Here is a 25,497-nt window from a genome sequence, read left to right as displayed (position 1 = left end):
TTGTCTGTAAAGTTATAGTCCATGAAACTGCCTCTTCTGACACTTTTTATTAGAGTAGATTATCACAAAAATACATTTTAAATATATTATTGATTTTAAAATAACAAAGAGAAGTTTATCTAATTATGAAATATATTTTCCCAACTGTGTGATAATTGTAAGGAAATATGACTTTATTGACTCTTCCTGGGAAACTGGTGATATTCTTACCTGAATTTACAGAGGCACATACCCCTAGTTTTTATTTTCAATGTCAGAAGCAACCTAAAAAGGTATTTTATAAGAAGACATTCTTCAACTGGTCAATTGTCTTTCTTATAAGGCTCTGACTGAATTTTACTTGTTACCTGCTTTTCTCCTCCATGTTAATATAATGAAAAAAACAAAAACAGAAACATACCCACTTATATTATCCTACTTTTTAAACTCCTGAGTGAAGTTACCATAATGCTGAGAGAGCTCAAAATCCTAGTGTTAGGAAGTGCGTGGGATTTGAAAAATGAATTATGTTGGAAGTCTGTCTCTAGTAATGTTATCATAGGGACCTTACTTCTGTGGTCTGAGTCTCTGTTTTTTCTCCTGTAAAGGGGAGGTAGTCGTGAAAACTTCTTTTGGATGTAACACAAAGCTTCTGGTGAGGGATCTAGACATAGAAGGCCTCTACATAGAAGGCATGTATATCCACATAGAAGGCATCCATACATGATGATTTCTATGTTTATCTTGGGAAGACAGCCATAAGGGTTATCTGCTGTGTTTGTATACTTTAAGAAATTTTACATGGCAGGGGTGCCTGGATGGCTCTGTAAGTTGAGGTTCCAACTCCTGATTTCAGCTTAGGTCATGATCCCAGGGTCCAGGGATAGAGCCTCGCATCAGGCTCCATGCTGAGTGTGGAGCCTGCTTAAGATTCTCTCTCCCTCTGTCTCTTTACCCTGCATATGCTCTCTCTCTCAAAATATTTTTTAAATTTATTTTTTATTTTGAGAGAGAGTGGGGGGAAGGGGAAGAGGGAGGGAGGCAAGGAGAGAGAGAGAGAAAGAGAGAGAGAGAGAGAGAGAGAATCCCAAGCAGGCAGAACACTGTTGTGGGGCTCGAACCCACGAACCATGAGATCATGATCTGAGCTGGAACCAAGAGTCGGATGCTTAAAAATAACTTTTAAAAACATTTTTTAAAAAGTAATTTTACATGAGAGAGAAGTTACATGTGTCCTGATAATCTCCTGGGGGGAGAATTGGGTGATTGGCACAGGGAAATCACTTGTCTTACTTGGTGCTGTGGGGTTTAGATTCCCTGTCACTAGGGGAAAGTCCTGTGGGGTCTGGGCCTCCACACTAGTGGGTGTTGCACAGAGGTGTCAGGATGGATGGAAGAAAAGCCCAGATGACCCATAACTCCTTTCTTTGCTTGATATTTTAAAATCCCCTGATTAATCAGACCCTTTATCTAGAGAGATCACATCTCACATGAGATCCCCAAGATCAGAGGTGTTACTCTTTTGATGCCTTGTAGAGTTGTCCTCCATGGGTAGAGCTCATTTGGTCTCTCTTGGGTCTCTTCCTAGATTTTACTGGACCCTACATGTTTCCCAGTCCAGAGAGCCTCCACATAAAGTTTTCTTTCTCCATTTCCTTTCCCCTCCATCCTTCCCTCCCCAGACCCTCTCTCTGCTACACCCCTTTTCTCTCATCTCCAGATTTCTAATTGCCATCAGGACCAGAAATATCTACTTTGGTTGGTTTCTGTTCACTTAAGTTTACTTCATCTCTAAAAAAGTTAACCCCAAGAAAATGTGAACACTACCTTTGATATCAATTCTGAAAGTTACTTCTTTAACTGGCTTCATTTAAGAAGTGGTACACGGGAAACCCAACTAGGCTTTGCATCCAGACCCAAATTCAAATCCTGTCTTTCTAACTATGTGATCTTGGGTGAGTCCATTCACATTTTAGAATTCCCCTTTCCTAATCTCAAAAAATTTATGTCCCTTTTCAAGGGTGATACAGATTGGAAGAATTTCATGTAAATGTAATGCCCTGTAATAGAGTTAGTATATGGCTGCTCCTAACAGTTTCATCTTTGTTTCCCCACCTTAGTACCACCTTTTGAATGGTTGACAGTCTTCAAAATTATTTTTCACTTCTTCTCACTTCCTTCATAACATTTTTGAGAAACTTAGATGACCTGTGACATGAAAAACTTCTATCAAATTATACCTCCTCCAGGAAGCCTTCCCTAATAAACACAGTTATGAAGGATATTAATATTCTTATTAAATGACATTAAACTAATATCTGTTCTCCTTTCCTTTGTGCAAAACAGAAAAGGAAACCCACTATGGGATGAAGGGGAAGGAAGAACCTAAATCCCTATTTATCAAATGCTTTCCCAGCATGTGTATCCTTACTGCTGCCTCTAAGTTGCTGCAGGAAGCCTTGCTGGTTTGTAAGTGGGTGGGTGAGTGTGGTTTTTGATGAGGCCACCTGAATTGGTCTGTCCTCAATGTGGTGGACATTGTGAACAGAAAAGCAGTGACATGGAGGAGTGTTTGGAGTCAGACAGGACAGGCTGTTTACTAAGTATAGTCACATACTATCTGTGACCAGGGCAGGTGTCTACACCAGGTATTAGCAAACTTTTTCTGTAAAGGGCCAGACAGTGAATATTTGAGGCCTTGCAGGCTGAATGGTCTTGGCTGCAACCACTCCCCTCTGCCACTGTGGCTTGAAAGCAGCCAAAGACAGTACACAAATCAATGAACGATTATGGTTGTGTTCCAAGAAAACCTTATTTACAAAAACAAAAGGTGGGATTCATTCGGGCCACAGGCAGTAGTTTGCCAACCTGTGGTCTAATTCTCTAAGCCTCAATATACTCATCTTCAGCATGGGGAAAAGAAAGTTTCAATAAGATAAAATAGGCTAATATAAGTGAAGCATCTGTGCATACAGCCTGACCTGTGACAGATCTCAAAAAAGTTACTTCTTTCTTTCTTTTTTTTTTCTCCCAAGTGCTTCTGTACAGTGAGGAGTTAGGAAAAAATGCACATAAAGGTCCTTCCCAGCCCTGTGATTTTATGAAATTGCCCGTCAGAAAAAGAACAAGAAAAAGCGCATGCCAGAGAGAGAAATTGTATGCGTGTTCTTTTTCTCTGCAAAGTCTGTCCACGAGAAGCATTAAATCAATCAGATGACAAAGCAGAATATGAAAAATTGAGTTGGTTTGGTCCCAAGTATGCTGGAGGCCTGTGCTGTTGGGATCAGAAGCAGGAAAAAAAAAAAAGAAAGGAAATGTTTTCTACACATTATGTGCATTGGCTATTCTGTGAGTCCCACATAATTTATCATAGGAAAACTCTGAGTGAAATAAACATTTCCCCTAGTTTAGTAGCTGCTCTGATCAAGAACAAAACCATTAACATAAATGCAGATAAATACAAGGCAAATAATGATATTCCCAATTGCTTCTGTGTCAACCAGCTCAGCCCATCAATCTTGCCTGACTGGGTAAGAAGGAACCCAGAGAATTTATAAGTGTAGATTTCTTTCTAAAGCATTTCCACCTCACAGAGAAGGGGAAGGACAAACTCTCCAGAAGGACCCAGGAAACCCAGTGAACACTCTCCAGAGCCATCCATCTCAGGTACACTTTTGGTCACTGCTGCCCTAATCACCTGCCTTTCTGGGGCTGGGACTCCCCCAGTGGGACATTTCTTCTGGCAAAGCCAGTGGCTGCTTTTGTAATGGGCAGAGCCCTCTCTCTCCAGCCCTGGAGAAGAGTGTGTTCCAGGGAGCTATTGGTGTGCCCACCCTGCCTATTATGGGTGAGGGTAAGAGGACTGGGCATGGTTCTCTGTCCTTGGTCCTGATATGGACTGTGTCTTACATTTGGTGGACCTATTCAGTTCCAGAGTTACTCCGCCTCCGGCTCTGTTTCCCTCTCTGTATTCTATATCCCTTTCCTTCATTGGCTTTACTTCCATGTTCAAGTTTGTAGAGCAATATCCCTGTGCTTCTTCTCTCAATGCCCCCCTCTCATGCTGCTAACTCTCCCCCCTCTGCCCAGTCATCTGATTTACTCTCATGGCAACAGATACTGCCCCCATTCTAATGACTCCCACATCGGGATCTCCTGACCAGGCTTCCAAAAAGTGCAGAGCCTTCTATGTAGCTCCTAGTTGCTGTCACTTCCTGACTGCCCATTAGACACATCAAATTGGACAAAGCTGCAGCTCTTAATTCTGCCTCCCTTCTATTAAGTCTTTCTAGGTTGCACTGTTCACTACCCTGCAGCCCAGATTAGAAAGTGGACAATGCTGGGGCTTCCCTTTTTCTCAGCCCTAATGTCTTGACATGACTTACAGGTAAGAACTTTGTAAAGTTCCCCCCAGAGCATTTCCTCCTGCCTTACTTATCACACCCCCAGTGAAGGGAAGCATGCTCATTGTCTCTGACTGGAGAAATACCTTACTTTGGTCTCTTTGCCTCTGCTTCCCCTCTTCCTTTGTCCCTGTTTTCCACAGTTAATTATTTGGGGTTTTCTATATGCTATGATAGTATAATATAAGTAATGTTTCCAATTAAGGCAGATGTCCACAGTACGCAGGAGCTGCTGTGTGGACACAGTTATAACGGAAAGGAATGTGTGGTTAACAGTTTGATACAAGAACTCAGGCCTGGGGAGAGAAAGGGGTCTCAACATGAGAACAGAAACTTATGTTTTCAGTGTCTATGCATCAGGCCAGATGATGTGAGCATACTCAAATCAACTCTCCTTCAATCCCTTCAAGGAAAAAATTATTGTCACCAGTATTACAAGGAAGAACAAGCCCTTCCTACTTATTGTTTTAGAGGATCTCTAAGTTAGGATGTGACGACCCAGAACTAAAATGGAAAGCTTCCTGTGTATAATAACCCTACTCTCAATCCTCATCACCCACTTCTCTGAGGAGGGAGGTACAAGGACTCTTCTGATAGACCCATGGAGAAGAAATGTGGTAGAACTAGATATAGACAGAATACACTTTCCTAGAATGCAAGCAAAGGAGACCAGATACTTTCTTTTCTGTTTTGTTTCGTTTTGTTTCTTTTTCACTCATTCACCCCTAGAACCAACAATGGTCTGTCCCAAGAGAGCCACTCAATGTTTATTGAATGAATGGATTAATTCACAAAATCGTACAGTCTGGGAAGTACATTTCCCTGAAGAAAGCGTCATCATATGCCCTTGTCTTCCCTTATGTCTGCCCTCCTCCTGGATTCTGACAGCTGTGTGGACAGGACTTCCCCCATGGGCTTTTGTAGCCTGGGGTGAGGGCAGCTAATGCAACACTCAGCAATGCTTGTTGAATGAATCCTGGATACCTGAGTCCTTTACCATTTTCCTCCTCACTCAGCACATTGTATCAGAGATTTCCATGTTCCTGTACATAACCTATTTTACTTTCCCAGTGATGCTTTAGAGTCTGCTCTGGGACCCTGTTTCTGCCAAAAATGATGTCTCCCTCTCAGCCTCCATCTTATCTATCATGGCATTCAGGGGTGGAATACAAGCCCAGTGCAGAAATAATACTTCTTTCTCTTCTTGCTACTTTTGCATACCATCTTACTCTCCATCTGCCTCATGAATTATTTCTTTTGCAGTTGCAGAATGGCAACAGCAATATGAAAAAAAAACATTTTTAAAATTCCTCTACCTCTGCCTCTTTGCCTTGGAAAACATTTCACCTTGCAGATATCCATGCCTCTCAGTGCCAATGTCAAAAGTGTAGAGTTAGTAGAAAGAACAAGACTTCCATGGCTCAGACAATCAAGATTTGATCCTGGGTCTATCTCTGATCACCTGTGTGAATTTTTAAAGACTATTTACTTTATTGGAGCCTGAGATTCTTTATCAGAAAAATAGAGCTAATAACCACCTACTAAAGTTCTGAGTATTCAGCAAGCTAGTGTTAAGCCCTTAGTGGAAAGACTGGCACTAAGTAAGTGGTCTCCACATATTAGTTGCCTTTCCCTGGGTACCCACACCTTTGTAACCTCATAAACACCAATGCAGGTATGCCTCCTGGTTAAGTGAACCAGCCACTGGAGGTGAATTTCAAACCACTACTCAGGGTGATTGCATTGGTCTGACCGTCGCTTCCCCTGTCTGAGTGGCCGCAGCCAGCCTGCCAGGTGCTCTGGCCTTTGGCTGGTGACATTTGGACCTGTCTGCCTGAATGTCAATCTTCTTATAGTTGCTGGGCTCGCAGATGCCAATCACTGCTCGCTGTGACGGATCGGCATGCTGTAGTGTGTGCCTGCAGAGTTTCTCCAGACAGAAGGGGAAGGGTTGAGTTGACCCAACATCATCTGTCTGGCTGGATGCTCATTTTTCTTCTCCTGCCTGTCTTGCTCCCGCTCATTGCTTAAGATGTGTCTCAGGGCGCTTTGCCCTGGCGTGCTCCTTCCACCCTCCCTGCCTCCTCAAGGCAACTCTAAATGTCAGTCCTGGCCTTAACTTCTGTCCCAGGGGTGCATTTGTGCCATCCATTCATCCATTTGTTCCTCTTTTTCTCTTTTTTCTCCTATAAACAATTGTGAGGCACCTACCATGTGCCTTGTTCTTAGGGATTTTCAGGTACAGTTCGCCATAATCAGTGTCTCTACTTCAGAGAGAGAGGATTACACAGCCAGAGTGTTCGCAGATTTCTAGCGCAATCTTGTGCAATCTGCTCCAGTGGTGGGGGATGGTTAAGGGTTTGGAGCTGGCTTGGCCATTGCTATGCGTTTGTCCAGACCAGTTATCTACTTTTGTCTCCAGGTTTCTATCCACTCTGCATCTTTCCCCGCTCTGTGGCAGCTCGTATATATTCTCACTTCTCTGGTTCTTGCCGCTTCTGCAGCCAGGCCTCAGCAGGTGCTCTGCCAGCCGTTGATGCAGGCTTTTCTTGCCCAGCCTTTCATATCAGAGCTACATTTTGCTCAACCTGGGAGGGTCCAGCCATTAAAGGTAGCACCAGGAGGCCTTCCCCGTCTCTCTGAGCTCATAGCCAAGGAGATCTGGAATGTTGGACTGAGGCAGTGCTTTGCCAAGTAGAATTCAACAGCATTACAGTCCAGCTGTAGTTTACCCCATGTCTTATGCCTTCAAACTACCTCCAAGGGACTTCTTCCTTCCTGCCTCTGCTATAAAGAGGTAGTCAACCTTCCTGTCCCTTCTTTGCCTAGGAGTTGTGATTCCTCATGCAGAATGTTCCAGGGGCTTTCTCAGGATTCTTCCCACAAGACATCAGGATCCTTGTGCAAAAGGGACCTCTGCAGCCCCTCCTTGGCCATCCCAGGATTCCAGAGATGCTTATGCAAATGAGGCTCCCTCTGTGGTCCACTTCTCTGTGCTATTGGGGAGCTTTTCTCCACAGTAATCAACATCTCATCTTAATTGCTTTTGTTTATGGTTCAATAAGTGCATCTCTTTTTTGGCAACACCAGCTCACAGCAATATCTTAAATTACCCAAGCCTGCCCACTTTCATTTATGAACTCTGGCTTGTGTCTGATGAGCACTTAGATTTTTAACCATTTATATCCTCTGCATGACAGGGAATGAGGAACATAAAGCTGATGGGAACAGTAAAGAAGGGGGCACACTGGAGACTAGGGAACCATAAAAGTAGCATACAGTATGCAAGGCCAATATAAAAGCAATGAGTTTTTAATATACAGCATGTGTAATACATTCATATTCCTAATAAAGTCAATTATTGTTGAATCTGTTATTTCTCAATTTTCCACCTCAGCTCAGACAAAAACAAATCTGGAGCCATTTAGAAGAAAAAAAATTATACCACAGTAATTGCAAAGGCAGCAACTGTCAAAAAATTGTCTAATAAGGGCCTGTTTCACACATTTACCCTCCCAGGCTCTGGGGGTAATGTTGGGAAAAGAGCTCACCATGAATATAATCTAAGGCAAAACTGAAGCTTTGCCCTTGATTTGAGTAATGATCTTACTCTTTGCTACTTCCCCATCCCCCGACTTTATTCTAGTTGTCGTTCTGCAGGCAGAAGCAAGATGGAATGTGCAGAGTCGACGGGGACACATGTGCTTCAGTGACATTTCAGTTTATTGATGGCCTGGGTGAATCTGTCCATGCCACTCCATCTCCCTGTACTTTGGTTACCTTATTTGTTTCATGAGGGCATCGTTCCCAATGAAGCCTGACAGATCATCCAAATAATTTGTCTTAAATTTATTTTAAATTATAGCACACCATTACTAGCTTAAAAAACCTTAAAGTATTAGTATTATTACTATTTTTATTTATAGGAGAATATTAGTTATCGATTGATGCATAACAATATTACCACAAACCTAATGGCTTAAAACAACATGGCTTTATTACCTTTATTATATCAGTTTCTGTGGACATGGAGTTTACACACAGCTTGGCTGAGTCCTCAGCTTCAGGGTCTTACAAGGCAACAGCTGGAGGGGTTTGACGCGGCAGTGCTCTCTGCTGAGGCTGGACTCATGAAGGCTATGGTTCCCAATCACGTGATTATTGGCAGAATTCAGCTTCTTCCAGCCCATTGGCCTGGAGACCTCTATTGCTTTCTGGCTGTGGATCAGAAGTCACCACTCTCGGTTCCTATATAGTTGTTGCTGGAGATTTGCCTCTGTTCTTGTTACATGGGTCTCTTCAACCCAACCATCTGCTTCATCAAGGCCAGCAACGGAGAGAATCTACAAGACTCACATGACAGCTTTAACTAATACTATCATGGAGCTGACATCCTGTATTTGCTGTATTCTCGTGGTTAGAAGCAAGTCACGGGTTCTACTGACAGGAGGAGGGATTAAACGGTCATGTGACTACCAGGAAGATGGGTCATGGAGTCCACCTTCAAGTCTGCCTACCACGAAGAGTAGCACATGAGAGTTTTTAAAAAGCAGAAAGTAAAGAAAGCTGTAGCATCCAATTCTCCTTTTTTCCAATGATTTTGACCATTTGTGTTTTAAGGTTTTGGTTGGTTGTCCCAGTCTCCCTAGGCTGCCATAACAAATGATCATAAACCAGGTGGCCATGAAAGAGCAGCGATTTACTCTTTCACTGTTCTGAGGGCTGGGAGGATGAAAATAAGGTATCAGCAGGGCCACACTCCTACGGCCCTAGGGAAGAATCCTTCCTTGCCTCTTCTCGCTTCTGGTGACTCCCGGCAATCTCTGTTCCTTGGTCTGTGGCTATGCCACTCTGTCTCTGCCTGGGCTGTCTTGTGAGTGAGTCCCTGTGTTTTTTCGCCCCCTTCCTACAAGGATACCGGTCCTTGGATTTAGGACCTACCCATCTCTAGTATGACCTCATCTTAATTACCTCTGGAGAGACCCTACTTCCAAATAAGGCCCTGGGTAGACGTGACATTTTCATGGTACACTATTCATGCCACTGCAGTGTTTGATTTTTTTCTTTACCACCCTAACTCTCAGTCATATCTGTAAACCTCTCTCACTCCCTCTCTACTGTGGAGAGTTTGCTCTCTTAGAAGTGGCAAAAGGCAGAGGCTGAGGACTACTCTTCTGTTACTAGTCTTGAGATCTGAGCAGGATACCTAGTCTTTCTCTGCCTCAAGTTCCTGTCAAACAGTCATCATGATGAGAATAGTATTTAACGTGGAGGGTTGTTAGAGGATTAATTGAGATAATATATGTAGAGCAATTAGCACAGTGCCTGGCCCATGGTAAGCACTCTGCTTGAGTGTAATGACTCAATAGTCATTACTTAGCTCTCAATTCACCTTCCTGCTCTACCACCTGCTTTTCTGAATTTATAAATATCACGTTTAGTGTTTATTACTTTAAATTATGTTAAATTAATGGATTAATTATTCATTATAATTAACCATAAGTATGATATAAATTATATATAAATATATAATATGTAGATAAAATATATAATTATAATCGATGAGGAATTAATAAATTTATAAGAATTAAAATTAACTTGTTAATTAAATGATTTTAAATTATATATTTATGCTTAAAACTCTTTATGGATTCATCTGCTTAGTTTGTACAGTCTCTAGATCCTTCTATCTAAGGTAAAGGAATTAGCAACCCCCTTCTTCCTTCTGCAACAGCTCTCTCCGGCCTCCCACTGTGTCAGCTATATCTTTATTCTCCCTTCTCAATTTTTATTCTGTTTTTGTTTTCTGTGTTTTGTTGAGACTAATTTTAATAATAGCCTTTACATCAAAGCTCAACTATTCTTTCTACATATATTTTTTTAAGTTCATTTATTTATTTTGAGAGAGAGAAGGAGAGAGAGTGGGGGGAGGGCTAGAGAGAGAAGGAGAGTGAGAGAATCCCAAGCAGGCTCTACACTGCCAGCGTGGAGCCTGACATGAGGCTTGAACCCACAAACCATGAGATTGTGACCTGGGCTAAAGTCAAGAGTTGGATGATTAAATGACTGGGTACCCCTCTATATTTTAATATTAATATAAATTTAATATTATTTTAATAATGACAAACAGTATTTGATGTTATTAGAAGTGAATTACCTTTCCAAATATATTATGTATATTAGTTTATTTGATCTCTATATCAGTCCTGTGAAGTAGGTGACATTGATAGATGAGAGAACTGAGACACAGAGAGGTTAAGTAACTTTTCTAAGGTCACAGAACTAGTACATGGCAGAGGCAAGAGTTTGAGCCCAGCCTATGACCTCACACCTCTTGCTCAGAGCCAGTATCTTCTGTGGCCTCTCCGTGCCCCTGGTGGCACTGCCCATGACCATGTGATCCAGCTGGACTCAGGAAGGGAGTGCACGACTGTGCCTCTAAACTCACACCACTTGAAGGGATGTGAGAAAACATAACAACTTTATTTATTTGTTTATAAGTGAATTACTCAAAATGATTTCCTGCATTTTAGATTTTTTTAGTCAGCCCATGCTTTTTATGTATAAATGGACCTCGAACAACATGGGTTTGAACTTCACTGGTTGGGTCCACTTCTATGCAGATTTTTTAGTACCGAACAGTACTAGAAATATATTCTCTCTTCCTTAAGGTTTTCTTAATAACCTTTTCTTTTCTCTCACTTCATTTATTAAGAATACAGTATATAGGGGCGCCCGGGTGGCTCAGTCAGTTAAGCGTCTGACTTTGGCTCAGGTCATGATCTCACAGTTTGTGGGTTTGAGCCCCTCATCAGGCTCTGTGCTGACAGCTGGCTCAGAGCCTGGAGCCTGCTTCAGATTCTGTGTCTCCCTCTCTCTCTGACCCTCCCCTGCTCACACTGTCTCTCTCTCTCTCAGAAATAAATAAAACATTAAAAATAATTTAAAAAAAGAATACAGTGTATAAAACATATAACATACAAAGTGTGTGTTAATGGACTGTTTATATTAGTAGTAGGGCTTCCGGTCAACAGTAAGCTGTTGGAGGTTAAGCTTCAGGGAGTCGAAAGTTACATGGGGACTTTTGACTGCATGGTGGGATGTTGGCGCCCCTAATCCCCACGTTGTTCAAGGGCCAGCTGTATGCTTTTGTTTTTCCAGGGGTTCCTTCAGTTTTTCTTATTGACAAAGAAAACTCTGTCTTCGTGTTCCCATTAAGGACTTGCAGCTTCTTTGTTATACCAATGAAAGGACAGCTTCTACTTCCCTCTTGCAGATGTTATTTCCCGCACCTGCCGACTTCCTGTTTCCATTTGCACTGATTGCTTTTCGCTGCACACTTGTCATCCTGAGATTGCGTTTTATTCCCTTCTGGGATTAGTTTCTATTTTTCCTTGGATTTCCTGGACTCCTTTCTATTTTTCTTGGATTTCTTTTTCATTTGGCTGAAGTATATTCTCAATTTCATTCTTGTTTTGTAGAAAATATTCTTTGCAGAAATGTTAGTATTTTTATACGTATGCTGACTGGGTGTATAATTGAAATACGTTTTCCCTCAAAGGGTGAGAACTGATGTGAATCTGATTACCATCCCATCGAAGATAACACCTTTCTTCTCTTTGAGCTTTCAGGATTTTCTCTTTATCTTTGCTAGTTTGGATGCTCACAGGGATGCTACAGGAGAGTGTATAGTTTATTCGTCTTCTGCAAGTCTAAAGGAGTCTTTCATCCTGAAGACCTAAGCTCTTTTGTTTCTATGCTAATTTCTTTGGGACATTTTTATTCTTTGAATTATAAGTGCTTGGGTTCCCCTCAGTTCTGGAATGGGGCTCAGGAGTTTTGTGATCCTTCTCAAAATTCTCCCGAAGCTTTATTAGTCAATGATGTCTGTGAACCACCTGACAAGATGGCCCCTGGGACCATTTCTCCTGCTCTGGTGCTTTTACCTTGTAGCATGGCCAGTGTGGCTTTTTGTGATGTTGCTCATGGTGCTGAACTCCTGTATTTTGGTGCTTTTACCTGCATGGTCAGGGTAGAGATGTGAAGTTAGGCCACCCCTGTCTACCTCACAACATTCTTGCAAAGGTCACATGCAATCTTGTTTGTAGAACTGCTTTGAAAACTCTCCAGGGTCGTTGACATGTCTGAAGCTAATTCATTCAAGGTGCTATGGCTTTTGGCTAGGCTCCGTGAATTTCAGCGGACTGCATATCTTGTGGTGGTAACCTAGTAGAGAAAATATTTGTCCTTGGGGTCCATTTCTGCTGAATTTTTCCTTCATACTACCTGCTTCTTGGTCCCTGAAGGTAGATGTCTGAAGATAGAACTGACTGTTTTAATATCTCCTCTTGCCTCTTCTCTTCCTATTACATTTGCTGACTTAAGTATCAAATCAGGCTTGGTGTTCCTGGTTTCTAAATAGCAATGCCTCCTCAAACTGCTCTATAAATCATTATTATTAATAACAGGATAATAATGACAATACTAAGTAGCACTCAGGTAAAATCCTCCATTACGGAATGCTTTCAGAAATAGTACCTCTGGGCTGCTGGTTTATATGGGAAACACCAAAACTGATTTAAAAAGATGACTATTCTACCCAAAATGTGTTTGCTTTTCTGGGTTGAATTCATTTGTTTGATTGAAAATTTCAAAAAGAAGGTGTATGCTGGAGAGAACTGAGATTGTGGAAGTAAGCACGATGCAGAGCACTGAAATAGTTCATTGAGAACCCAAATATTTGGAAGAACATGGGTGACAGATTCAGCTTATGCTGGAAAAGTCAGGTCATGTAGACATAGCAGATTCAATGCCTAAAATAGAATAATCACAGCCACATTTCTTAAAACACTTGTGGAATCATGACACAGCCCAAGGTAAGGGGCTGTCTCTAAAGAAAGATGGTGGATTTAGGCGTTCTTTAACATCTCAGTGCCTCCATTTTCTTATCTTTAAATAGGAGTTTAAAACTGATCTCACCAGGTTGCTGTCAGCACCTACCAGTCTCTAGCACATAGGATTAACATTCCAAAATTGAAGGTGGTGTTGTTGTTACTGAAATTGCTTTAATGTTGTACAGGAGGCACTGCCAATAAAGATCATTTCACTTTTTGTACATTTTTAATTTGAATATAATATATTTACACAAAAGTGTATATAGATAAGACACATGGCAAACGCACCTACCAAACCAGAACTTGGAGCTGGAACACCAGAACTCACCCCGCAGATACCCATGTTCCCTTGATTAGTACCTGCTGTGAACTCCCACCAAAGTATAAGTCATATTGTAACTTTGGATACCATAAAGTCGTTTGCCTGGTTTTGAACTTATCACCAATGGAATGATACAGTATACACTCTGGTTCTTCTGTTTGGTGAGTGTATTCACAGTCTGGTTTGTACATTCATCCGTGTTGATCATTCTATTAGAGATCTTCCTGTCTCACAGCCACATGGTATGCTGTTTCATGGGTGTTGGGTAACTTCCAAATGTCCACCATGGAGTGTGCTGTTGTGTTTCAGGAGTGTGCTGTTGTGTTTTTAGGTGAACATAAGGGGGTAACGGTCTTTATTCTAATAATATAGGAGGCCAGGATGGTTTTCCTCACCCTCTTCTTTATCCAGTTGATCTCCAAGGCCAAGCCATCCATCTTCTCAGTCTCTGAGGTCTGACCCCTCCACCTATTGCCTGAATTATTGCATTAACTGTCTTTCCTTCCAATGTTTTCTCATCTCTCCCAGCTGAACTTCAGCACTGCCAGAATAGTCATCCTGAAACACACAACTGATTGTGTCACTGCCCTGCTCAAAATTTTCATCTTCAATAAGTTGAAACAAAGCAAAACAAAACAACACAACTCTGAGCTCCTTGTAGAATCAGGATCCACCCTGAGTGAGCTCCTGCCAGAATCTCCCTCTTCCTCCTTCATCTCTGTGTACTGGTGCCATATTGGATTAGCTCCGTTGCTGCTCCAGCGCTATCTCAGGCTGGCAAGGCCTTTCTTTCTTTGTGCCAATATTGAATTTCTTCTCATGGTTGAAGACTTACCTAGTGCCATCATGTTCCACCAAGGCTTCCTGCCCCAATCTCCATGAAGCCTTGTCTGACATCCTAGAACTCACCATATCCATCTTGTCAATCCAGCCTTGACCTATTGAGGGCTGGGTGCACGGCTTCCTCCATCTGTCAGTTCCTCTTGTTTCCTTGTTCAGATAGTGTGGCTGTTCCCTGGGCACTCTAAGGAATCATCCTTATCCTCGTTAAAGAAGAGAACAATCTCTTGTCAAACAAGTTCCCCACAATTGGAGTAAGAGAACCCAGTTTCTTGTTTATATGAATTGTTTGAGAATTATATACATTTTCATGGTAATTTAAAAGTAACTTTTCTTTGTGTAATTACTTCATTTGCAAGGCAATTGAGTGAGTAAATTTTGCTTCCTCTCAGTAAGAACCCATTTTATTTTCAATAAGACCCTAGAGTATCCCTTGGAGTCTGGCAGGTCTCCTGACCTGGGACTTGGTTTATGCAGCAGGAAATCATCTGAAAGGGCTGGACTGATGCAGACTCAGTGATGGAAGTTCCCTCTACTTCCAGGCCATCTGATGGGTCTGACCTTCTCTCCTCTTTAAGATCATTCCTGTGCTCACTTTGGCAGCACATACACTAAAGTAGGAATGATACAGAGAAGATTAGCATGGCCCCTGTGCAAGGATAACACGCAAATTCCTGAAGCACTCCATATTTTAAATCTATTCCTGAAGGCAAGATTACTCTGTATGTTAGCTAACTTGAGAGAGAGAGAGAGAGAAAAAAAAATCATTCTTGCCCCTTAGCTTGAGCCCCACCACCCTGAGACAGTGCTTCTTTCTCCCTGGAGTGGAACAATGGTCTGTATATACGGGCACAACCTTGATTTGTCTTCCCTGTCCATACCATCCCAGACTGCTTCTCACCCCAGCACGTGGCACACCAAGCACATAGTAGGCCCTCGGTAAACACTTGCTGATTAACTAAGTGAATGTTTTCATTTCAAAATGGGCAATTAAAAGGCACTGGCCCTGGGGAAATTACTTTGATGTTTATTATTCTTGTCTGGAAACTGAAAGGGGAAATTTTAGTTGATTCCATAAATTGATATTTATTAATGTCTAATGCATATCTACAGAAACTAAGGACGTTTAAACTGGCAGCATATTGTAAGCTGATTGGAACTGATACCCGACCATTGCTTTGTGTTGAATTTCTTCAATTAATTAATTTATTTTAATTTTTTTTTCTTTTGAGAGAGAGAGAGCAAGCATGCACATAAAAAATGGGGGAGGGGCAGAAGGAGAATCTTTTTTTTTTTTTTTGGTGTATTTATTTATTTTTTGAGAGATAGAGTGAGCAAGCCAGTTGAGGAGGAGCAGAGAGAGAGGGAGAGAGAGAATCCCAAGCAAGCTCAGTGCCGCCAGCTCAGAGCCCAACAAGGGGCTTGATCTCATGAACCTTGAGATCATAACCTGAGGCAAAATTGAAAGTCTGTCATTTAACTGACTGAGACATCCAGGAGGGGAGAGAGAGAGAGAGAGAGAGAGAATGAATCTTAAGCAGACTCTATGCCCAGCACAGAGCCTGATCTCAAGGTCATGAGATCATGACCCAAGCTGAAATCAAGAGTCAGTCACTTAACTGGAGTGAGCCACCCAGGTGCCCCAACTTTGTGTTGAGTTTCACGTGTGAGTTATGACTGCTACCTCTGTGTCAGGGGTTATGGTGGACATTCTGCACTGGCCTGTTTTCATCCTCATTCCTTGTGTATATATATAGTTCAAGGAAAATACCAATTTTCAACAAATATACATCCAGACAAACCCCTTCTCCCAAGAGTGGTGAGGAATTAGGTGAATGGCTTTCACCTAATGCTAAGATACGAGGAAACATTTCATTATATGAATCAATGACACTAGTGGAGTCTTAATACATAGCCCCTCATTTTAAGGTAACATTAAATCATCTATCAAACAAATATTTTTTCAACACCTGTGCTCGGCACTGGGATCACAGGGTCGAACAAGGATTTCTTTCTTTATTCTCATGGAACTTATATGTCCCCTGGGGGGAAGCCAGACAAAACAGGAAAAAGGCAAGTAAACAAGCAAATAACTTAAAATGATTCCAAAATGTGACAATAATAAGACCACATTTCATTGATTTTTAAGACACATTTCTTTTCACCTTTTAATATTGTTGAAATTGTGATGTCTTAAAATGGGAATGTGTGTTTAATATATTGTTTTTCCCCCTGAGAAGTTATTAAATTGATGCTTTGACTTCCGATCGATGGTGTCTCAGAATGGAGGAAATATGGTAATAATAAAAGCTCACATTTATTGAACACTAACTATGAGTCAGGTGCAGAGTGGGACATACTGTAGCATTGTCTCTTTTATTCTGGATAACAACCACATGAAGCATGTAGAAGCCCCTGTGCTTTACAGGTGAGAGAAATGCCTCTCAAGGAGGTGAGGCACCTGGTTGAATGGTGAACACCTGCAGGGGCCAGTATTTGAACCTGGCATGTCTGACTCTGCTGTGTTCATTGCCAGTGTTATTCTCTCCCTTGCCCCTGAGATCTTGAAATAGCTGGTGCAAAGCAATCAGTGCTATTAGGATTTCCCGAGGTACTCCAAGGTTGGCTATGTGGTTTCTGTATAACTAGGAGGTACCCTAAAAAGGGAACTGACGTGTAAATGGGCTGCTCAGAAACACACTGCAGAGACTACACCCGCAGAGCCAGTATCCACTAGTGAATCTTGAGGCAAGGACTGGGCACCCATCTTGATCAGTCATCTTGCAGTCCTTGACCTGCTCTGGTGAGCGCTTAGAAAAAGGTACAAAGCAACCTCTGTACTACCTGGGGATCCCTTTAGAAAGAAGTCCTGCTATGAAGAGACAAAACTCTGGATTTTACTGTAGGGGGATAGGGTCTGCAGTGGGAGGATGCTAGAGATTCCTTCTAAACCAAGCCAAGCCCAGAGAGGTTAAGCGGCTTGCTTGGAGTGCCTCAGACTGCTTGGAGAATCAGAAGCAAGTCCCTGACCCGCAGACCCAGGGAGGAGGGGGGGGTTATGTCTCTCACTGGTTCACTTCTTTTTGTCCACTCTCCTTTCTCCTTCGTCTCCCATTTCTTCCTCTCTGTCTCCCTCCCTCCCTCCCTCCCTCCCTCCTTCCCTTTCTCTTCCGTTTTATCAAAAGAAGGGCATGGTAGATTGAAAAAGTATGAAATAACTGTGGTGGCCAAAGCAGTGAAGAGCAACAGCTAAAATAGAAAGTTTTGGAACTTGGGAAAGTATGAAGGACCACTAAGATTAGTTGAGGATTGATTTATGTGGCTAAATAGTTAATATGCTCAAAGAGGTTTTAAAATATGAGGCTTGTGATTAATATTTATAGCTCTAAGTGATGAGAAATGACCAGAAAAGAAGCCTGTTGGGTTGACTTAAAGATCTGAAAAATCTCCTGAGATCATACAGGCTGGGGAAGGGGGCAGGTGGCTGTGTTATCATGCTGGGAGAAGCTGGCTTTGGTTACTAATGCAAGAGGAATCCAAAACAGGAGCTCTGGGAGAGGCTGTGTGTGCATTGGAGGCAAGAAGGGACTTGGAGGCAATTTCCACGTTCATTGAATTCATCTCACACAGACTGGCCTGATTTGGGTTATACTGAGCTGGTAAATCGAAGACAGCGCAAAAAACCAGCACATGTACTAGTAACCTATTTAGAAAATTTGTGAAAGAATTGGAAACAGAATGCCTTTGAATCCGGCCAGTTAGCTATCTGAAAGTAATACGGAGGGAGAGAGGGATTTCTGGAAAAATGGGTGCTGATCCGCCCTGCCTGCCTGTGGCTGTTGCCACAGGGAGTCAACTCACTGGCGGTCCCAAGAGAAGAAATGTTTGTGGCTACAAATCTGCACTCCGTAGTTCAGTGTTCCCAGAGATGTCCTCTCCCTTTGGCGTGCGAGCAATTTATATATATTTGGCTAAGCTGAATTCTTCTAACTAGAATATAGCACGCTGTCTTGGAAATTTCTCATTGCTAAATGAATGTTTAAGAGCCTGTCATTAGTTGATAAACATAGATACAGAAGAAGAAACTCATTTTAAGAAACTCTGGCATGCTGGCCTTAAAAAGAATAAATTACAGAACGATTAGTCACTTCAAAAAGGGTTTCTTCATTAAAAAAAAAAAAAAAAGCCTTCACCATGAGTATCTTTGAAAAAAAAACACCCAAATTAAAAAAAGAGAATTTTCCAACTTTATATTCTTGCAAATATATTTAGTATATAAGTGTAGACTACTCCACCTAAATATATACACAATGAACTTTGCACTACTTTGAGCTCATTCATGCATTCATTCATTCAATCACATAAGAGATATTCAGGCATATCCCAGGAGGAAGACAGAGAAATAAAATAGTGTCTTAATCTTCAAGTAGAAGGAAGTGTCACTTCCTGTTTTTGGTGATGTTGACTACATTATATGAAAATACAGTGTTTGCTGTAGATTTAGAAAATACAAAAGGAATCACAAGGAAGGAAAAAATATGCCTGAAATCTCCCTACTCAGAAGAATTCACTGTGGGAATGTTTATCCATTTCCTTCCTGTTACTTTTGGGAGTGGTGCAGGCATGTGTATAGGGCTGTCTGAAAACAGGGTTTGAGAGGAGAGGGGATGGAGACACTAAACCAGATATAAGCAGGGTGAGAGCTTTGCAAATTGTAATGAGTTTGGACTTTTCCCTTTTGTGATAGGACAGACAGATGAATTAATGGCAAGGGAGTGGTACACTTTAAATACCTGGAATCTCTTTTTTCCTGCCTCCTATAGGAAAGAGGAGCTCTACCTTGTTGGAAGGGTGTGTCCAAGAGGATGCAAACAGTATTAACTAAAGGCCTATGGATCATTTGGTGTTCCTAGCCAGGCGCTGTTAGAAGTACTTGACATGGATTTCACATAATTCCCTAACAACCCTTTGGTTGTTTGGTTGACATGGATTTCACATAATCCCCCACCATGCCCCCTTTTGGTGGGCGATCCCACCATGTCCCTTTTGCAGATAATTTAGCTACTGATCCTTCAGGAAAATCCACATGCAGAAAGTCAGCCAGCTAGCTCATAATTGGTGGGGTTAGGATTTGAACCCAAGACATCTGGCTACAGAGTTTCACCGCAGTTACCTATTGTTGCATAACAAACCACAAGGAAATTTAGCAGCTAAAAGCCACACCCATCTTTTTTTTTTTTTTTTTTTACAAATAGTTTATTGTCAAATTAGTTTCTACATAACACTCAGTGCTCATCCCCAAAGTGCCCTCCTTCATGCCCATCCCCCCCTCCCCCCCACATCCATCAGTCCTCAGTTTTTGTCAGCATTCAAGAGCCTCTCATGGTTTGCCTCTCTCCCTTTCCCCCACCATTTCCGCCCTTCTTCTCCCCCTTGGTCCTCCGTCAAGTTCCTCCTAATCCTCCTATACGTGCAAACATATGGTATTTGTCCTTCTCTGCCTGACTTATTTCGCTCAGCATAACACCCTCAAGGTCCATCCATGTTGCTACACATGGCCAGATTTCATTGTTTCTCATTGCCATGTAGTATTCCATGGTATAGATAAACCACATCTTCTTGATCCATTCATCTGTTGATGGACACTTAGGCTCTTTCCATGTTTTAGCTATTGTGGAGAGTGCTGCTATGAACATTGGGGTACATGTGCTCCTATGCCTCAGCATTTCTGTATCCCTTGGGTAAATTCCTAGCAGTGCTATTGCTGGGTCATAAGGGAGTTCTATTGTTAGTTTCCTGAGGAACCTCCACACTGTTTTCCAGAGGGGCTGTACCAGTTTACATTCCCACCAACAGTGCAGGAGGGTGCCCGTTTCTCCACATCCTCGCCAGCATCTAGAGTTCTCTGATTTGCTCATTTTAGCCACTCTGACTGGCGTGAGGTGGTATCTCAGTGTGGTTTTGATTTGTATTTCCCTGATGAGGAGGGATGCTGAGCATCGTTTCATGTGTCTGTTGGCCATCTGGATGTCCTCTTTGGAGAAGTGTCTGTTCATGTCTTCTGCCCATTTCTTCACTGGGTTGTTTGTTTTTCGGGCGTGGAGTTTGGTGAGTTCCTTATAGATTCTGGATATTAACCCTTTATCTGATATGTCATTTGCAACTATCTTTTCCCATTCCGTTGGTTGCCTATTAATTTTCTGGGTTGTTTCCTTGGCTGTGCAGAAGCTTTTAATCTTGATGAGGTCCCAACAGTTTATTTTTGCTCTCGATTCCCTTGCTTTTGGGGATGTGTCAAGTAAGAAGTTGCTGCGGTGGAGGTCAAGGAGGTTGTTTCCTGCTTTCTCCTCTAGGGTGTTGATAGTTTCCTGTCTCACGTTCAGGTCCTTTATCCATTTTGAGTTGATTTTTGTGCATGGTGTGAGAAAATGATCTAGTTTCATTCTTCTGCATGTTGCTGTCCAGTTCTCCCAACACCATCTGTTAAAAAGGCTGTCTTTTTTCCATTGGATATTCTTTCCTGCTTTGTCAAAGATCAGTTGGCTGTATACTTTTGGGTCCACTTCTGAGTTCTCAATTCTGTTCCATTGGTCTATGGGTCTGTTTTTGTGCCAATACCATACTGTCTTGAGGATGACAGCTTTGTAGTAGAGGCTGAAGTCTGGGATGGTGATACCTCCCGTTTTGGTTTTATTTTTCAGTATTACTTTGGCTATTCGGGGTCTTTTGTGGTTCCATACAAATTTTTGGATAGTTTGTTCTAGTTTTGAGAAGTATGCTGGTGCAATTTTGATTGGAATTGCATTGAATGTGTAGAGTGCTTTAGGTAGTAATGACATCTTAACTATATTTATTCTTCCTATCCATGAGCATGGAATGTTTTTCCATTTCTTTGTGTCTTCTTCAATTTCCTTCATAAGTTTTCTATAGTTTTCATCATACAGATCTCTTGTATCCTTGGTTAGGTTTATTCCGAGGTATTTTATGGTTTTTTGTGCAATTGTGAATGGGATCAGTTTCTTGATTTCTCTTTCTGTTGCTTCATTATTGGTGTATAAAAATGCAACCGATTTCTGTACGTTGATTTTGTACCCTGCAACTTGGCTGAATTCTTGGATCAGTTCTAGTAGGCTTCTGGTGGAGTCTGTCGGGTTTTCTATGTAGAGTATCATGTCATCTGCGAAGAGTGAAAGTTTGACTTCCTCTTTGCCAATTCTGATGCCTTTGATTTCCTTTTGTTGTCTGATGGCTGATGCTAGGACTTCCAGCACTATGTTAAACAACAGTGGTGAGAGTGGACATCCCTGTCGTGTTCCTGATCTCAGGGGGAAAGCTCTCAGTTTTTCCCCGTTGAGGATGATGTTAGCTGAAGGCTTCTCATAGATGGCTTTGATGATGTTTAAGTAGGTTCCTTCTATCCCAACTTTCTCGAGAGTCTTTATTAAGAAGGGATGCTGTATTTTGTCAAATGCTTTTTCTGCATCTATTGACAGGATCATATGGTTTTTATCTTTTCTTTTATTGATATGATGGATCACATTGATTGATTTGCGAATGTTGAACCAGCCCTGTAACCCAGGAATGAATCCCACTTGATCTTGGTGGATGATTCTTTTGATATGCTGCTGGATTCGATTTGCAAGGATCTTGTTGAGAATTTTTGCATCCGTATTCATCAAGGATATTGGCCTATAGTTCTCTTTTTTTGTTGGATCTCTGTCTGGCTTGGGAATCAGAGTGATGCTGGCTTCATAAAATGAGTCCGGGAGTTTTCCTTCGACTTCTATTTTTTGGAATAGCTTGAGAAGAATTGGGATTAATTCTGTTTTAAATGTCTGGTAGAATTCCCCAGGGAAACCATCAGGTCCAGGGCTCTTATTTGTTGGGAGATTTTTGATCACTGATTCGATTTCTTCACTCGTTATGGGTCTGTTCAGGTTTTCTATTTCTTCCCGTGTGAATTTTGGTAGTGAGTGTGTGTTTAGGAATTTGTCCATTTCTTCTAAGTTGTCCAATTTGTTGGCATATAATTTTTCATAGTATTCCCTGATAATTGCTTGTATTTCTGAGGGGTTGGTTGTAATAAGTCCATTTTCATTCATAATTTTGTCTATTTGGGTGCTCTCTCTTTTCTTTTTGATAAGCCTGGCTAGAGGTTTGTCAATTTTGTTTACTTTTTCAAAAAACCAACTCTTGGTTTCATTGATCTGTTCAATTGTTTCTTTGGTCTCTATGTTGTTTATTTCTGCTCTAATTTTTACTATTTCTCTTCTTCTACTGGGTTTAGGGCGTTCTTGTTGCTCTGCCTCTAGCTCCTTTAGGTGAGCTGTTAGATTTTGGACTTGTGCTTTTTCTAATCTCTTGAAATAGGCCTGGAGAGCAATGTACTTTCCTCTTAGGACTGCCTTGGCCGCATCCCATAGATTTTGAATTGTTGTGTTTTCATTTTCATTTGTTTCCATATATTTTTTAATTTCCTCTCTAATTGCCTGATTGGCCCATTCATTCTTTAGAAGGGTGTTCTTTAACCTCCATGTTTTTGGCGGTTTTCCAGACTTCTTCCTGTAATTGATTTCAAGTTTCAAAGCATTGTGATCTGACAGTGTGCATGGTATGATCTCTATTCTTTTATATTTATTGAGGGCTGCTTTATGTCCCAGTATGTGATCTATCTTGGAGAATGTGCCATGCGCACTTGAGAAGAAAGTAAATTCCCTGGCCTCAGGATGTAAAGTTCTAAATATATCCGTCAGATCCATCTGGTCCAATGTGTCTTTCAAGTCCATTATTTCTTTAGTGATTTTCTGTCTGGTTGACCTATCCATTGCTGTAAGCGGAGTATTAAAGTCCCCTGCTATTAGCACATTCTTATCTATAAGCTTGTTTCTGTTTGTGATTAATTGTTTTAGATATTTAGGTGCTCCCATATTCGGTGCGTAGACATTTATGATTGTTAGTTCTTCCTGATGGATGGACCCTGTAATTATTATGTAGTGCCCTTCTTCATCTCTTGTGATTGTCTTTAATTTAAAGTCCAGTTTGTCTGATATAAGTATCGCTACTCCGGCTTTCTTTTGATTTCCTGTAGCATGATATATATTTCTCCATCCCCTTACTTTTAATCTGAAGGTATCTTCCCGTCTAAAATGAGTTTCTTGTAGACAGCATATTGATGGATTTTGTTTTTTAATCCATTCTGCTACCCTATGTCTTTTGATTGGAGCATTCAGCCCATTTACATTCAGTGTTATTATTGAAATATGTGGGTTTAGAGTCTTTGTATCTTTTGTAGGGTTCATGTTTGTGGTGGTGTCTCTGGTATCTTTGTTCCTTGCAACCTTTCCTTCAGAGCATCCCCCTCAGGATTTCTTGTAGGGCTGGCTTCGTGGTGACAAATTCTTTCAATTTCTGTTTATTTGGAAAGGTTTTTATCTCTCCTTCTATTTTGAATGACAGGCTTGCTGGATAGAGGATTCTTGGCTGCATATTTTTACTGTTCATCACATTGAAGATTTCCTGCCATTCCTTTCTAGCCTGCCAAGTTTCAGTAGATAGGTCTGTCACCACTCTGATAGGTTTCCCTTTGTATGTTAGGGCCCTTTTCTCCCTAGCTGCTTTCAAAATTCTCTCTTTGTCCTTGTATTTGGCCATTTTCACTATGATATGTCGTGCAGAAGATCGATTCAGGTTACGTCTGAGGGGAGTCCTCTGAGCCTCTTGTACTTCCACATTTACTTCCTTCCCCAGGTCGGGGAAGTTCTCTGCTATAATTTGTTCCAGGACTCCTTCAGCACCTTTCCCTCTCTCTTCCTCTTCTGGGATTCCTATGATACGGATATTGTTGCGTTTGACCGTATCGCTGAGCTCTCGAATTCTTCTTTCCTGTTCCTGGATCAGTTTGTCTCTTTTTTTGTCAGCTTCTTGTTTTTCTATAATGGTGTCTTCTAAATCACTTATTCTCCTTTCTGCCTCTTCAATCCGTGCATTGGAGGCCTCTAATTTATTATGGATCTCATTTATCGCATTTTTTAATTCTTCATGCCTATTTTTATTTTCCATTCTGTCTGTAGCCATAGTTTCTTTGATGTCCCCTATGTTTTTTTCAAGCCCAGCTATTAATTTTACCATTATTATTCTAAAATCTTGTTCAGTGATGCTGCTGATATCTGTTTTGAGCAGTTCATTAGCTGTCATTTCTTCTTGGAGTTTCTTTGGAGGAGAGGTCTTTCGTTTCGTCATTTTAGTTAGCTTTCCGGCTCTTGTTGGTTTTAAAGACCTATTATTCTCTCTGTTTCTATGAGCACTGCTATATCCAAGAAGGCTCTTTGACTTTCCAGGGCCTACCCTTTCAGAGAGTGTTTTTTGAATGGTATCCCCTGGTCTCTCTTGTTGGGACCTTGGTTATTTTATTTTCCTATTCGTAGTGATATTTGGGACTCTCCACCTTGTGCACTCTAGCTTGTTTCTTGAGGTAGCCCTGGAAAAGAAAACAGACAGACAAACACACAGGGAGCAGGAGCACACAAACGCACAGGCTAATTCAACTAACATGCAAAGCGAGAGGGAAAACGAAAAAGTTAAGAGAAAAGATGGAGGAGGGAGGGCGAATAATAGGGAATATAAAATACATAAAAGGGTCAAAAAGGGGAAAGGAAAAGGAAAAAAGAAGACAACCGATGGACAAAGAACGGTTTAAAGGATATAACCAGATTTCCCAGCTACAGTTAAATAGCCGAAGCCACACCCATCTTAATTGCAGTTGGAAATTCAGGCAGGGCTGGGCTTGGCCGGTTGTTTCTTCTGTTCCTTATGGCACTGGCTAAGGTCACTTAGTGGTATTCACCTGGTGGCTGGGCTTGTTTGGGGGAGGGGGAGGGTGTCTGAAATGACTTCATTCACTTACTTGATGCCTCCAGTCGGAGATGGCTGGGAGGGTGGGTGTAGCTGGGACTATTAACTGGAGCAGTGGCCTCTCCAGGATGGTGGCCATCTCAGGGTACCTGGACTACTTACATGGCAGCTCAGGGGTGCCCACGGCACTTTAAAATAGAAGCTGCCT

At 41.6% G+C, this 25,497-nt stretch overlaps 1 protein-coding gene and 1 non-coding gene across 2 annotated transcripts in view; both read left to right on the top strand.

The window, feature by feature from the left end:
• The window catches only part of LOC120226522, a gene marked incomplete at its 5' end in the record, with an annotated part of 106,615 nt that overhangs the window by 76,265 nt on the left and 4,853 nt on the right, over positions 1 to 25,497 (top strand). The window lies entirely within an intron of this gene.
• Positions 15,026 to 15,132, top strand: LOC120226523. Its single transcript, XR_005527039.1, has one exon. It is a non-coding gene; the product is annotated as a U6 spliceosomal RNA (small nuclear RNA).

This window comes from Hyaena hyaena, unplaced genomic scaffold (assembly GCF_003009895.1).
Source record: "Hyaena hyaena isolate Hyena2069 unplaced genomic scaffold, ASM300989v1 scaffold_1732, whole genome shotgun sequence".
In the NCBI taxonomy this organism is placed as follows: Eukaryota; Metazoa; Chordata; class Mammalia; order Carnivora; family Hyaenidae; genus Hyaena; species Hyaena hyaena.
Note: the sequence above shows the minus strand (reverse complement) of the source record. Positions and strands in the feature narration are given on the sequence as shown.